Consider the following 13465-nt stretch of genomic DNA (forward strand, 5'->3'; position numbering starts at 1 on the left):
TGCTGAATTTGCACATTAATTTTCGATAATTTATAAGAATATTCTAGCCCATCTGAATACCAACATTTTTTAAATAATTTAAAATGCTTCATCTTTCTGTCTACATCTTTATGTTTCATATGTTATATCCTTGCTAACTTCACCTGCTTGTATTCCCCTGCAGCTTCTGTGCATCTTCCTCACAGACACATTACCACCTACTTAGTATCAGCAAACATGATTCCTTCATCTAAATCAATGATACACATTGTCCTCAGTACTGACTCCTGGCATATCCTATTGGTCTTCCCAATGAAAATTACCCAAATGTTTTTGTCCAGTAACCATTCACCAATGCAGGGTACACATTATTGTTTAAATTTCATAAGGCATTTTATGAACTGACTCGCACATACGGCAATTGACTTGCCTTACCCATTCCACTAGTTGCAAGCTCAAAAATTCTAATAAATTATCAAAAGTGATCTCCAATTCATAAAGCCATGTTGATTCTACATAATGTTATTATTTTCAATCTAAACCTTTTAACAGTAATAACAGATTCTAGCACTGTCTCCCTACTACAGATATCAAGCTAACTGGTCTTATCGTCTTTCTGCCACCTTCCTTAAAATGTGGGGTTACACTTACTATCTTCCAGAATCTATGGAAATTTGAAAGATGACAACACATTATTTCCACTGCCATCTCCTTCAAAACCCCTTGGATATAGATTGTGGGGATTTATTACCTTTCAATACTATTTCTTAAATCACCTTTCAATACCATTTTTTCCCCACTGAAAGCTTATTGCCTTGAGCTCATTTGCTCCACACATGTAGTTCTCCAATATTTCCCAAGATGTTTTCTGTACCTTCTCCAAGGAAAGCTGAAAAATATTTGGTTTCCCTACCACTTCCCTCATCTGCAACAAGTTATTTTTTTCATATTCATTAAGGGACCCATACTAACTTTAGCTAACCTTTTATTTTAATATCACTATAGTAGATCTTCAAATTTGCTTTTATATTTCCCAAAACCTATTTTTATTTTCCATAACCTTAAAGCATTGACTTTCCGAGTTCTGAGATTTCCTAAATCTACTAGATACTAAATATTTGAACATCAGTCTTTGCTCATTTACATCATAAAGTCATACCTTCAATGCATCACAACTTGCTATAGACAATATATACCTCCTGCCTTCAGTTTGCTTTACTCAGAATGAACTAAATCACCTTCAATCTTTGTATAAAATCCAGTCATATTATGATCATTGTTCCCTAAAGGCCCTTTAGCTACAGATCCTCAATTAACCTTTTCATATTACACAGATCTAAAATAGCCTGGTTCTTTAGCAATTCCTCTAGATACTGATCGAGAATTCCCTCTTAATTTCACAATTTCATCCGCCATATTACAACTAATTTGACTTGCTCAGTCTACATTATTATTGTGTTAACCTCATTACACACAACTAATTTACTCACATACTGCATCACTTACTATTTTGGGGACATTTATGCAACTGCCATCAACATTTTCTGTCCTTTGCTGTTTTACCCAAACAGACTGCACTCTCATCTCTTCCACTCTATTGTCTTTACCAATCAGGTAAAAAAATAGCCCATCTCCTATTCCATTTTGCTTATCTGAAAATATCCAGAAATATTAAATTCTTATCCTTGGTTACTGTGCAATCCTGACTTTGGTAAAGGGTTATTTGAATGTATCTATTTATACTATCAATTCATCTACATTTTACAATATGTATTCAGTTAAAGAGCTTTGAATTATGCCTTTGTGTTTGTAATCACTGTCCTTACCTGACAGTCTATGGACATCATTACCTTTATTTTCTTATAACATAACAGCAGGCTATTTTAATCTATTAAGTCTAATACCAGCTCATATAGCAATCTCATTCCCTTATTTTCCCATGAACATGGTTTCACCACCTCCCAGTCCCATTAATTCACCCTGGTTCTACCACTCAGTTGCATCACTTACAGCAGCCAATTAACCACTCTACGCATCTGGAAAAAACAGAAACCCAGGGAAACCTTGGCGGTGATACAGGGAGAATACGCAAACCCCACAGATAGCACTGTAGATCATAATTGAACATGGATCGCTAGAGCTATTAAATGAACTCCTGCACCAATTTCTAACTTTCTAAAATTTGATACTATTAAGTAGAACAATGGGAATCTACAGAATGTGGATCATGCTATATACACACTAGCCATGACAGGCATGAAGTGCATCTGACCCCTCAGTTCAGCATGACCAAGTTATAACCTCAAACTTGGTGTTGGATCCAGTAGTGAAGATTACTTCAAGGATGAGAGAACAGTTGGTTAAAATAGATTGGATCTATTAAAAATTAGTTAGTCATTAAAAATTATTTCAATGATCAACAAATGTTCTGGAGATATTCAGCAGGTCACACAGCACACGTGAGAGAAAAGAAAAAGTCAATGTTTCAGTTCAAAATCCCACAAATGCTGCACAATCCACTGAGTTCCTCCAGTGCATTATTTGCTGCTCCAGATTCCAATATTTATAGTTGTCTCCTGAACAAATACATATTCCACTGGGACATGTACTCAGTGCTCAATTTATTAGGTATCTCCAGTACCTGAAGTGGCCACTGAGTATATGTTCATGGTCTTCAGCTGCTGTAACCCATCCACTTCAGATTTGATTTGTTGTGTGTTCAGATATGCTCTTCTGCATGATGCAGTTGTAACACATGGTTATGAATTGTCACAATCCTGTCAGCTTGAACTAGTCTGGCCATTTTCCTGACCTCTCATTAACAAAGCATTTTCACCCACAGAAATGTTGCTCAGTGTTTTGTTTGTTTTCTTGCACTGTTCTTTGTAAACTCAAAACTGTTGTGCACAAAAATCCCAGGGGATCAGCAGTTTGAGATACTTAAACCACCCCATCTGGCACCAACAATCATTCCATGGTAACATGCACAACACGCTGCAGGAATTCAGCAGGTCGAGCAGCATCTGTGGAAACAGTCAACGGACGCTGCCAAACCTGCTGAGTTCCTCCAGCATGTTGTGCGTGTTGCTTTGATCCCAGCATCTGCAGAGTATTTTGTGTATAATCATTCCATGGTCAAAGTCACTTGGGATCACATTTCTTTCTCATTCTGTTAGTGAATCTCTCGATCATGTCTGCATGCTTTTATGCACTGAGCTGCTGCCAAATGAATGGCTGATTTGATATTTGCATTAATGAGCAGATGTACAGGTCTACATAATAAGGTGGCCACTGAGTGTAATTCCACTAGAAAAGTGGGTGTTAATGTTAAGGAAATTAACTGGAGTATTGAGAACATTTTGAAAACCTAAGTAGGGAAAAATGGAATATAGATACAAGCGATTCTGCAGATGCTGTAAATCTAGAACACACTCATAAACGCTGCAGGGTTCCCAACCTTTTTTATGCCATGAACCAATACTATTATGCAAGGTATCCATGGACCCCAGGTTGGGAACCCCTGCGCTAGAGAAACTCAGCAAGTTGAACAGTATCTATACTGTAGAATAAACAATTAACATTTTAGGATGAGACTGTTTATCAAGTGTATTTCTAAAGTTATCTTATCAAAGTGCCCAATTCTGATCTATTGAAATTACTGATTATTTGTGGTACTGCACTTACCAACTGAGTGGATTCTGCAACCTACTGACTTTTGCCTTGAATGAGAATCAAGTTTATTATCAGTCTTCTATGATGTGAAATCTGTTGTTTTGTGGTAGTACTTCAATGCAAAAACAAAATTGCTATACTTTACAAAATAGTGCAAAAGGAATAATAAGATAATGTTCATAGACTTCCATGATGGAGCTGACTAAATCTACAACTCCCTGCAGATTCTTGTGATCCTGTGCATTGGAATCTTCATTCCAGGCTGTGAGGCACCAGTCAGAATACTCCCCACTGTACATCCATAGAAATTTGCAAGACTCTTTGGCGGCATACCAAATCTTCTCAAACTCTTTAAAATCTGCTGACATGCCTTTTTCATAGTTGTATCAATGTGTTGGGCTTCCCATAAGGACACCATAGTCAGTATAGATTGGTGATAACATCTCTTTGTTGACAATCAACATAGATGTATCTCAGGACAGATACTCTGAAATGAGAAACATAAAATGCTCACATTTTTCACTGCTCATTTCTCAACGAATACTGGTGTATATTCTAACTTCTCCTTCCTCATAGTCCACAATCAAATCCTTGATCTTGCTGACACTGAGTAGAAAATTTTGTTTCATACCACTTATCTAGCTGATTTATCTCACTCCTTGTTGTCATCTGAGATTGGTAACATCTGCAAGCTTATAACTGGCTTCTTAAACTGTGCTTCACCACAGTCGTGTAGATGGAGCAGACCAGTAGGGTAAGTGTACATCCTTGAGATGTGCTTGTGTTGATTGATAACATCTCTTTGTTGACAATCTGTACTGACTATGGTCTCCATATGAGGAAGTAGAGGATCCATTCTCCAATGCATGAAGCCACTACTCATTATCAACAACTTATGGCTAAGATGGACAACCAACCCATTATTTACCCCAAAAGATTTGTTTTACAGTGGACAAGAGACTGACAGCCAAGAAATTATGATAATGTAATGCTTGGGCTCTATAAATGTTACCAAGCTACTTATCAAAGCTTGTATCTGGTTATTATCCAGGTGCTAGTGAATTAGAAGAGTTATAAATTGTATTAGAATAAACAGCAAATGGCCACACTCCTGATTTTTAGCAATGGAATGGCTGACTATGAACTAGCTAATGATTGAACCTAGCAGACTTAATCAAATGATTACAAAAACTATCCTTTCTGATGACTGCAATCATGCTGCGTGTCAGTACAATTTAGTTCTTTGGCATGTTTCCTCCAATCCCCACCCATTGGCCTCAATCATTATAAGGACACCTCAATGTGATTATCCAATAAACATTTAAGCTTTTGGTATTTACAAATACCACAGAATTTACCCAGTATTCTGCCACTGGACTGCAATAAATCATTAAGCTGCCTCTAGTTAATCAATTCCGTGTCATAAATACTTATCAATCGCTCCTTAAACTCTTTGGTAAACATATCAAATTCCACAATCTCAGAATATAAACTCCCTCCTGTAATCTGACACGAGAGAGTGCAGATGCTTGAAATTTGGATCAATACAGACAAAAATCTGTAGGTCAGGCAGCATCATTCTGGGCCGAAGCCCTTCAATCCATATTAGTTTTATTAGCATTCAACTTTGCACACTATCTTTACTTGTGGGAATAACCACTGCTTGCCTCTTTCACTCTACCTCGCCTGTTTATTACTGGAAAAATTATCCTATAATTATTTAGTCTTTATTTCATATTTTAAAGTAGTCTGTTTCTACCTTAGATGTTGTATTTTTAAACTCCCATTGTTATTTCTAGTTAATGCAGCCATCCATTCCTCTTCACTTTTGAAAATTACAAAACTTATTTGCCAATCCTGATCTTTATACAGCCATTTCCAGGTACTCAGTAAATAGGCAATAGACAATAGGTGCAGAAGTAGACCATTCGGCCCTTCGAGCCTGCACCGCCATTTTGAGATCATGGCTGATCAATTACTATCAATACCCGGTTCCTGCCTTGTCCCCATATCCCTTGATTCCCCTATCCATAAGATACCTATCTAGCTCCTTCTTGGAAGCATCCAGAGAATTGGCCTCCACTACCTTCCGAGGCAGTGCACTCCAGACCCCCACAACTCTCTGGGAGAAGAAGTTTTTCCTTAACTCTGTCCTAAATTACCTACCCCTTATTCTCAAACCATGCCCTCTGGTACTGGACTCTCCCAGCATCTGGAACATATTTCCTGCCTCTATCTTGTCCAATCCCTTAATAATCTTATATGTTGCAATCAGATCCCCTCTCAATCTCCTTAATTCTAGCGTATACAAGCCCAGTCTCTCTAACCTCTCTGCGTAAGACAGTCCAGACATCCCAGGAATTAACCTCGTGAATCTATGCTGCACTTCCTCTACAGCCAGGATGTCCTTCCTTAACCCTGGAGACCAAAACTGTACACAATACTCCAGGTGTGGTCTCACCAGGGCTCTGTACAAATGCAAGAGGATTTCCTTGCTCTTGTACTCAATTCCCTTTGTAATAAAGGCCAACATTCCATTAGCCTTCTTCACTGCCTGCTGTACTTGCTCATTCACCTTCAGTGACTGACGAACAAGGACTCCGAGATCTCTTTGTATTTCTCCCTTACCCAACTCTACACCGTTCAGATAATAATCTGCCTTCCTGTTCTTACTCCCAAAGTGGATAACCTCACACTTATTCACATTAAACGCCATCTGCCAACTCACCCAGCCTATCCAAGTCACCCTGAATTCTCCTAACATCCTCATCACATGTCACACTGCCACCCAGCTTAGTATCATCAGCAAATCTGCTGATGTTATTTTCTATGCCTTCATCCAAATCGTTAACGTAAATGGTAAACAGCTGTGGTCCCAATACCGAGCCCTGTGGCATCCCACTAGTCACCACCTGCCATTCCGAGAAACACCCATTCACCGCTACCCTTTGCTTTCTATCTGCCAACCAGTTTTCTATCCATGTCAATGCCTTCCCCCCGATGCCCTGAGCTTTGATTTTACCCACCAATCTCCTATGTGGGACCTTATCAAATGCCTTCTGAAAATCAAGGTACACTACATCCACTGGATCTCCCCCATCTAACTTCCTGGTTACGTCCTCGAAAAACTCCCAACAGATTAATCAAGCATGATTTACCCCTGGTAAATCCATGCTGGCTCGGCCCAATCCTATCACTGCTATCTAGATATGCCACTATTTCATCCTTAATAATGGACTCTAGCATCGTTCCCACCACTGATGTCAGGCTGACAGGTCGATAGTTCTCTGTTTCCTCCCTCCTTCCTTTCTTAAAAAGTGGGATAACATTAGCCATTCTCCAATCCTCAGGGACTGATCCTGAATCTAAGGAACATTGGAAAATGATTACCAATGCATCCGCAATTTCCAGGGCCACCTCCTTTAGTACCCTAGGGTGCAGACCATCTGGACCTGGGGATTTGTCAGCCTTCAGTCCCATCAGTCTTCTCATCACCGTTTCCTTCCGAATATCAATCTGTTTCATTTCCTCTGTTACCCTATGTCCTTGGCCCATCCATACATCTGGGAGATTGCTTGTGTCTTCCTTAGTGAAGACAGATCTAAAGTACTCATTAAATTCTTCTGCCATTTCTCTGTTTCCCATAACAATTTCACCCAATTCATTCTTCAAGGGCCCAACGTTGTTCTTAACTATCTTCTTTCTCTTCACATACCTAAAAAAGCTTTTGCTATCTTCCTTTATATTCCTGGCTAGCTTGCGTTCGTACCTCATTTTTTTCTCCCCGTATTGTCTTTTTAGTTAAGTTCTGTTGTTCCTTAAACACTTCCCAATCATCTGTCCTCCCACTCACCTTAGCTCTGTCATATTTCCTTTTTTTAAAATGCTGTGCAATCTCTGACTTCCTTTGTCAACCACTGTGGCCCCTTTCCCCCCTTTGAATCCTTCCTTCTCTGGGGGATGAACTGATTTTGCACCTTGTGCATTATTCCCAAGAATACCTGCCATTGCTGTTCCACTGTCTTTTCTGCTAGGCTATCCGTCCAGTCAACTTTGGCTAGCTCCTCCCTCATGGCTCCATAGTTTCCCCTGTTCATCTGCAACACTGACACCTCCGAGCTACCCTTATCCTTCTCAAATTGCAGATAAAAGCTTATCATATTATGATCACTACCTCCTAATGGCTCCTTTACTGCGAGATCACTTATCAAATCCTGTTCATTACATAACACTAAATCCAGAATAGTCTTGTCCCTGGTCGGCTCTCGTACAAGCTGTTCCAAGAATGCATCCCGTAGGCACTCTACAAACTCCCTATCCTGTGGTCCAGCACCAACCTGATTCTCCCAGTTCACCTGCATGTTGAAATCCCCCATAAATACTGCGACATTACCTTTGCCACATGCCAATGTTAACTCCCTATCCAACTTGCACCCAATATCCATGCTACTGTTTAGTGGCCTGTAGACAACACCCATTTGGGTCCTTTTGCCCTTACTGTTCCTCAGTTCTATCCACACAGACTCTACTTCTCCTGACCCTATGTCCCCCCTTGCAAAGGACTGAATCTCATTCCTCACCAACAGGGCCACCCCACCCCCTCTGCCCACATTTCTGTCCCTACGAAAGCACGTATACCCTTGTACATTCATTTCCCAGGTCTGATCTCCCTGCAGCCATGTCTCCGTTATCCCAACAACATCATAGTTACCCATTCGCACCTGGGCTTCAAGCTCATCCGCCTTATTTCTGACACTTAGTGCATTCAGATATAGAATTTTTAGCCCATTTCTCCTCTCTCTGTTTGAATTGCTGCCTATTGTGCTTAACCCAGCTCCCCGAACTCCCATCGGGCTATACGCCCCTAGAATTTTGTTGTCCTTCCTAAATTTACTTATTCTTTCAACGCATTTAACTCCATGTTCCGTCAGACCATCCCTCTGTACATGAGTCCTCCTTATCACTTGTTCCGCCCCACCTTCCTCTACTACACACTTAATATTCCTTGTACCTCTCCAATAATCACTGTCAAGAGTTCCTCCACTATGTTTCAGATGTGCATATTGCCAAAGATATTTTATTGTTTTGACAATTTTTGATATTTTAGTTCTATTATTTCTGCTTGTAATTCATTACATTTAATCCTTCCATTGAAAGAATCTTTGGTCAACCATACCTTTGAAAGTACTTTCACTTTCATTGCCTCCACCAGACTAACTACATTAAAATTTTATCAAGAGCTCCAGTTATCATTTGGACCCTGATACTGATACATGTGCACCCTTTCCTATTAAGAGTTAATCATGATCCATTTTAGTCAGAAAATGCGGATCCACCTAACATTACAAAATAACTTTGGCCAAATCTGAGACCACCGGCATCCTTCTTTATTAAAAGGCTTTTAAGCCCTGAAACCCCTTTTGCAGATGATTCTCCCAATACGATCATGAAAATGCAACTATGTGAAATTGGATTCACACCACTTGGGCAAGCCACAAAAATGCTACTGGGAACCAATGGAAACCAGACCAACAATTCTTGCTTTTTGTATGTACTGAAGAGAGGAATTCATTTGCTTCTTTTGTTTTTTAAATATAATTTTGATATTTCAAATATGACAATTTTGTAATACTATAAAATAATACAATGTTCATCAGTAACATTAACGCAAATCTGGAAGATCAAAAATTTCAGCCAGTCTTGCACTTTTCCACAATGAAACAACACAAGCCAGTGCACATATCATATAGAATCAATGGCAGCAACAAGTCAAAACACTGGTCTACATTCCTGAGCACCCTGCCACACCTTATTCCCCCAAGAACTTGTAAGTCACATAAAGCACTGAATAAGGAGTATGTACTACATATATATTAACAGCTTACAGTAATATTGTTACTTGTCAATTTCATATGCTATTACAGATATTTCCTTCACACAAATCATAACTTCCATTCTCAGTGTGTGATGTGAAAAATTAAGAGAAACATGGATCAGGTAGGAAAGTGAACTTGAGATACAGGAGTAACAAAAAAAATGCTGGAGGAACTCGGCAGGTCAGGCAGAGTCTATGGAGGAAAATGAACAATTGATGTTTCATCAGAACTAGAAAGGAAAGGGGCTGTAGCTAGAATAAAAAGGTGGGGGAGGAGCAAAAACTGGTAGACGAGTCCAGGTGAGAGAGAAGGTAGGTGGTTCCCTTCCTTCCTCAGCCCTCTGCCTCTTTCACCTATCACCTCCTAGCTTCTCACAACATTCCCCATTTCATCACCCTCTCCAGCCCCTCCCTCCCCCTTTTTATTCTGGCTTTTGCTCCCTTCCTTTTCAATCCAGATGAAGGGAATCAGTCCAGAACATTTGACTGTTCATTTCCCTCCACTGATGCTGCCTGACCTCCTAAGTTCCTTCAGTCTTCTGTGCATGTTACTCCAGATTTCCATCATCTGCAGAATCTCATGCCTGTGTCTGAGATACAGGATCAGCCACAACCTTTCTAAATGGCGTAGCAAGCTCACCTACTCCAATTCTCCACAAAAGCATCATACTGATGACAAGCAACACACACAAAATGCTGGAGGGACTCTGCAGGATAGGCAGCATCTATGGAAAGAGTACAGTCGACATTTCGGGCCAAGACCCTTCATCAGGACCTTTGTGACGCTTTACATTAACAATAACATACAGAGCATCACAGGATCAAAATTTGGCACACAATTAGAACTTGATGCAAACTTTAAAACAAGATGGGTTGAAATTTAATGATAGAATTCCAGAGCTAAGCCCAGGCACAAAAGGTGACGAAACATACCAACAAGGGGTTAGACACTGAGACAAAGGCATCCAGAGGGTTATACAGGTCAAAATAATGGGGAATGAAGTCACAGTGGAACTTGAAAATAAGAGCCAATATAGTTCAGCAAGGACAAGAACAGAGGTGAGAACTATGCAAATTAGAATAGATACCCAAATTTTGGATTGCTTTAATTCAATTTTTTAAATATCTGAAAGGATGAGGCAACTGACCCTGAGTGTTTCTTTATTGTACTAACAGTGCCTGAATCATAATACCAGGCATGCTCTCCAATATCCTTGGTTTTTGTAAAAAAAAATGCATGTTTCACCAGACAGATGCCCTGCTACCAGAAGTTTTAAGTGGTAACATTTTAAAATTCTAGGAAATTTAACTAGCCAGCTAACAGAAAGCCTTGTAAGTTATCAGCACACTTCGCTATGAATCATACACTTCGTGGTGCTGCACTATCTTCTACTTAAAACTGGGTGGGGCTATATTGCATGCAGTAAAAAAAATCTTGAGAGGGTAAGCACAGCAAACAGATCACATGCCATTTTAACAAGTTAGAATTTTTAAAAATCTGCCTGTAGAACTCTAATGAAAAGATTTTACAATTTACACAATCTTCCCCACCAAATCACCTTGGAGGACAAACTACAAATGAACTAGTATTGAAGAACAGACTTAAAGTTACCACCCGTATTCAATAAACACGCTAGGATGCTTTCAGTATGATCTTTATAAGGCAACTCTGTCCTTTACCTAATTATATAAAATTACCCGTTGTACTTTCCTCGTCCATTCGCTTTTAGATGTTCTACTATAAATTACAACAGAAAATACTTATTTCATGATTTTAACATCGCTCAAGGTTAAGAGACTCATATGCCATTCATTGGATTCCGAACACCTTTAAAAAGATGATGGGAAGGGCATGGAGGAGTGGGTGGGGGAGGGGCATAAGATAGCGATCAAATGGCAGAATAAGCATATTTCAATCTCTCCTTTAAAAAAATCTATATTGAAACCATTGTACAAAATCAGAAAGACACCAAAACTATTTTAGTTCAGCTTTGTAAGTACGAAGAATATTAAATGTTTTTTATTACATTAAGTAAACGCCGACTGCCATTTGAGCTGCTCTCCACATTCCAAGGATGCAATCAAACTTGAAGACTGTAGTCTTAGAAAATCATACCAAAAGAAAGGGAATTTGGACGGATGAAATCACTTCGGCAAAAAAAAAAGGGGAAAAGAAAAGGACAGGAAGCTCGTGCAGCCGGGGAGACGGAAGCCAAGCCCATATCTGCGAACTCTAACACTGAAGGTAGTTTCCATACTACCTGTCGTTATCATCTGACTTCCACAAGTTAATAACCCAAAGATATTGGTTGCTGGGTAGTTTAACACAGGAGTTCAAAATCCAAAAGAAAATAAAATCGAATAGCTGGTAGGTTTGAAAATGCAATTCTCAATATGGTGATGACTCAATAGAAGATGCCTGTCGTTCAAACTTCCGCTTTTAGAGACGTTTTAAATGAAATACAAGTCAAGAAGTTGCCTGTGGCGAGCGCGCCGGCCCAGCCGGTGTCTGCTTCTTTTCCTGGTTTCACTCCCTTTTCCGACTCACTCCTCAACTGACCAAAAACTTAACATTATTTTTTTTCGCCTCTTACCTCCGCGATCCACGCGATTTCCCAGTGCCCTCTCTCCCTGTGGGATTAGGCGGTGTGAAAACAGCGAATTTTGCTTAGGAATCGTTTTTTTTTTAAATTTTTTTTAAAATACTAAAAATTCAAGCCTTCCGCTGCCTGGCGTCTCTCGAACCGCCTGCCTCGCGCTAGCTCGGGCTCACACAGTGGAGCTCGCGCACCAGCCGTCAGCTCAGCGCCCCAGCCCCGCCCTGCTGACAACGTCCCGCACCAAACCCAAACTCTGCCCAGTAGGAAGACCGGACCACTTGAGTGACAGCGCTACTGACGAATGAAGTACGGCCGCCGCGCTCGCTGGCATTCGTCAGGTGCGGCCCCCGGATAGTGACCGGTGCCGCAGTGATTTTGGCGCAGGATTTGAGCGACAGCTTGTCCAACCAATGCTGGCCGGCAGGAGAAGATTGCGCGAAATGAAGCTATAGGCAGTTTCTGACTTGCTTCGCTCGTAACAAGGACCTTGATGCAGAAAGGAGATTTGCCTTGACAAGATCAGCTACTTACCTTTTCTATTCGGTATGAAGGAATACATAAGCATAATAGAGATGGGTACTTGAATGCCGGCATGGACATGATGGGCCGAAGGGCCTGTTCCTGCGCTATATAACAATGACGTGGAAGTTTTCTGATGATGGGTTTGTTAGAAGCATAGCAAATAGTGCAGCTACTCAGGTTTGAACAATTTCCATTCATATTGTATCTGTAATTTTTAAAAATCCAACATGCCAACTGTAGGCACCAAACTATATAACAGAAGGTACCAGGTCAATTAATAGAGGGCACCATGCCACATTATTGGCAGATAATAGACAGAAAGATTTAACTTATGTTTTGAAGAAAAGAAAGAGGTTTGGGTAAAGCCAAAATGCAACAGCCAAAAGGAAATGATAGCAGAGTTAACAAATTGAGTAACACACATACAAGATGGTGGAGGAACTCTACAAGTTAAGCAGCATCTATGGAGGGGAATAAAGAGTGGATGCTTCAGGCTAAGATCCTTCATCAAGACTGGAAAAGGGGGGGGCAGAAGTCAAAATAAGAAGGTGGGGGTGGGAGAAGTATAACCAGGCAGGTGATAGGTGAGACCAGGTGAGGGGGAGGTGGGATGAAGTAAGAAAATAGGAGGGGATAGCTGAAAGGGGTGAAGAAGGAGGATTGTATTAGGAAAGGACAGTGGACCAATGAAGATAGGGAAGGAGGAGGGGAACCTGAGTGAAGTGATGGGCAGGTGAGGAGAAGGTGTGAGTCAACTGATTATTCCCCTCCATAGATTTTGCCTAGCTTACTGAGTTCCTCCAGCATTTTCCATGTG

The 13465-nt window shown here is 40.4% G+C and overlaps 1 protein-coding gene across 1 annotated transcript in view; it reads right to left on the reverse strand.

The window, feature by feature from the left end:
* LOC140719451 (myosin-9-like) overlaps positions 1-12313 on the reverse strand; it is a 111919-nt gene extending 99606 nt beyond the window's left edge. Inside the window, 1 exon segment of the mRNA XM_073034128.1 lies at positions 12121-12313. The gene's annotated coding sequence lies outside the window, so the exon portion shown is untranslated.
* Positions 12314-13465: the final 1152 nt, after the last annotated feature.

The sequence above is a fragment of the Hemitrygon akajei genome, chromosome 31 (assembly GCF_048418815.1).
Source record: "Hemitrygon akajei chromosome 31, sHemAka1.3, whole genome shotgun sequence".
NCBI lineage: Eukaryota > Metazoa > Chordata > Chondrichthyes > Myliobatiformes > Dasyatidae > Hemitrygon > Hemitrygon akajei.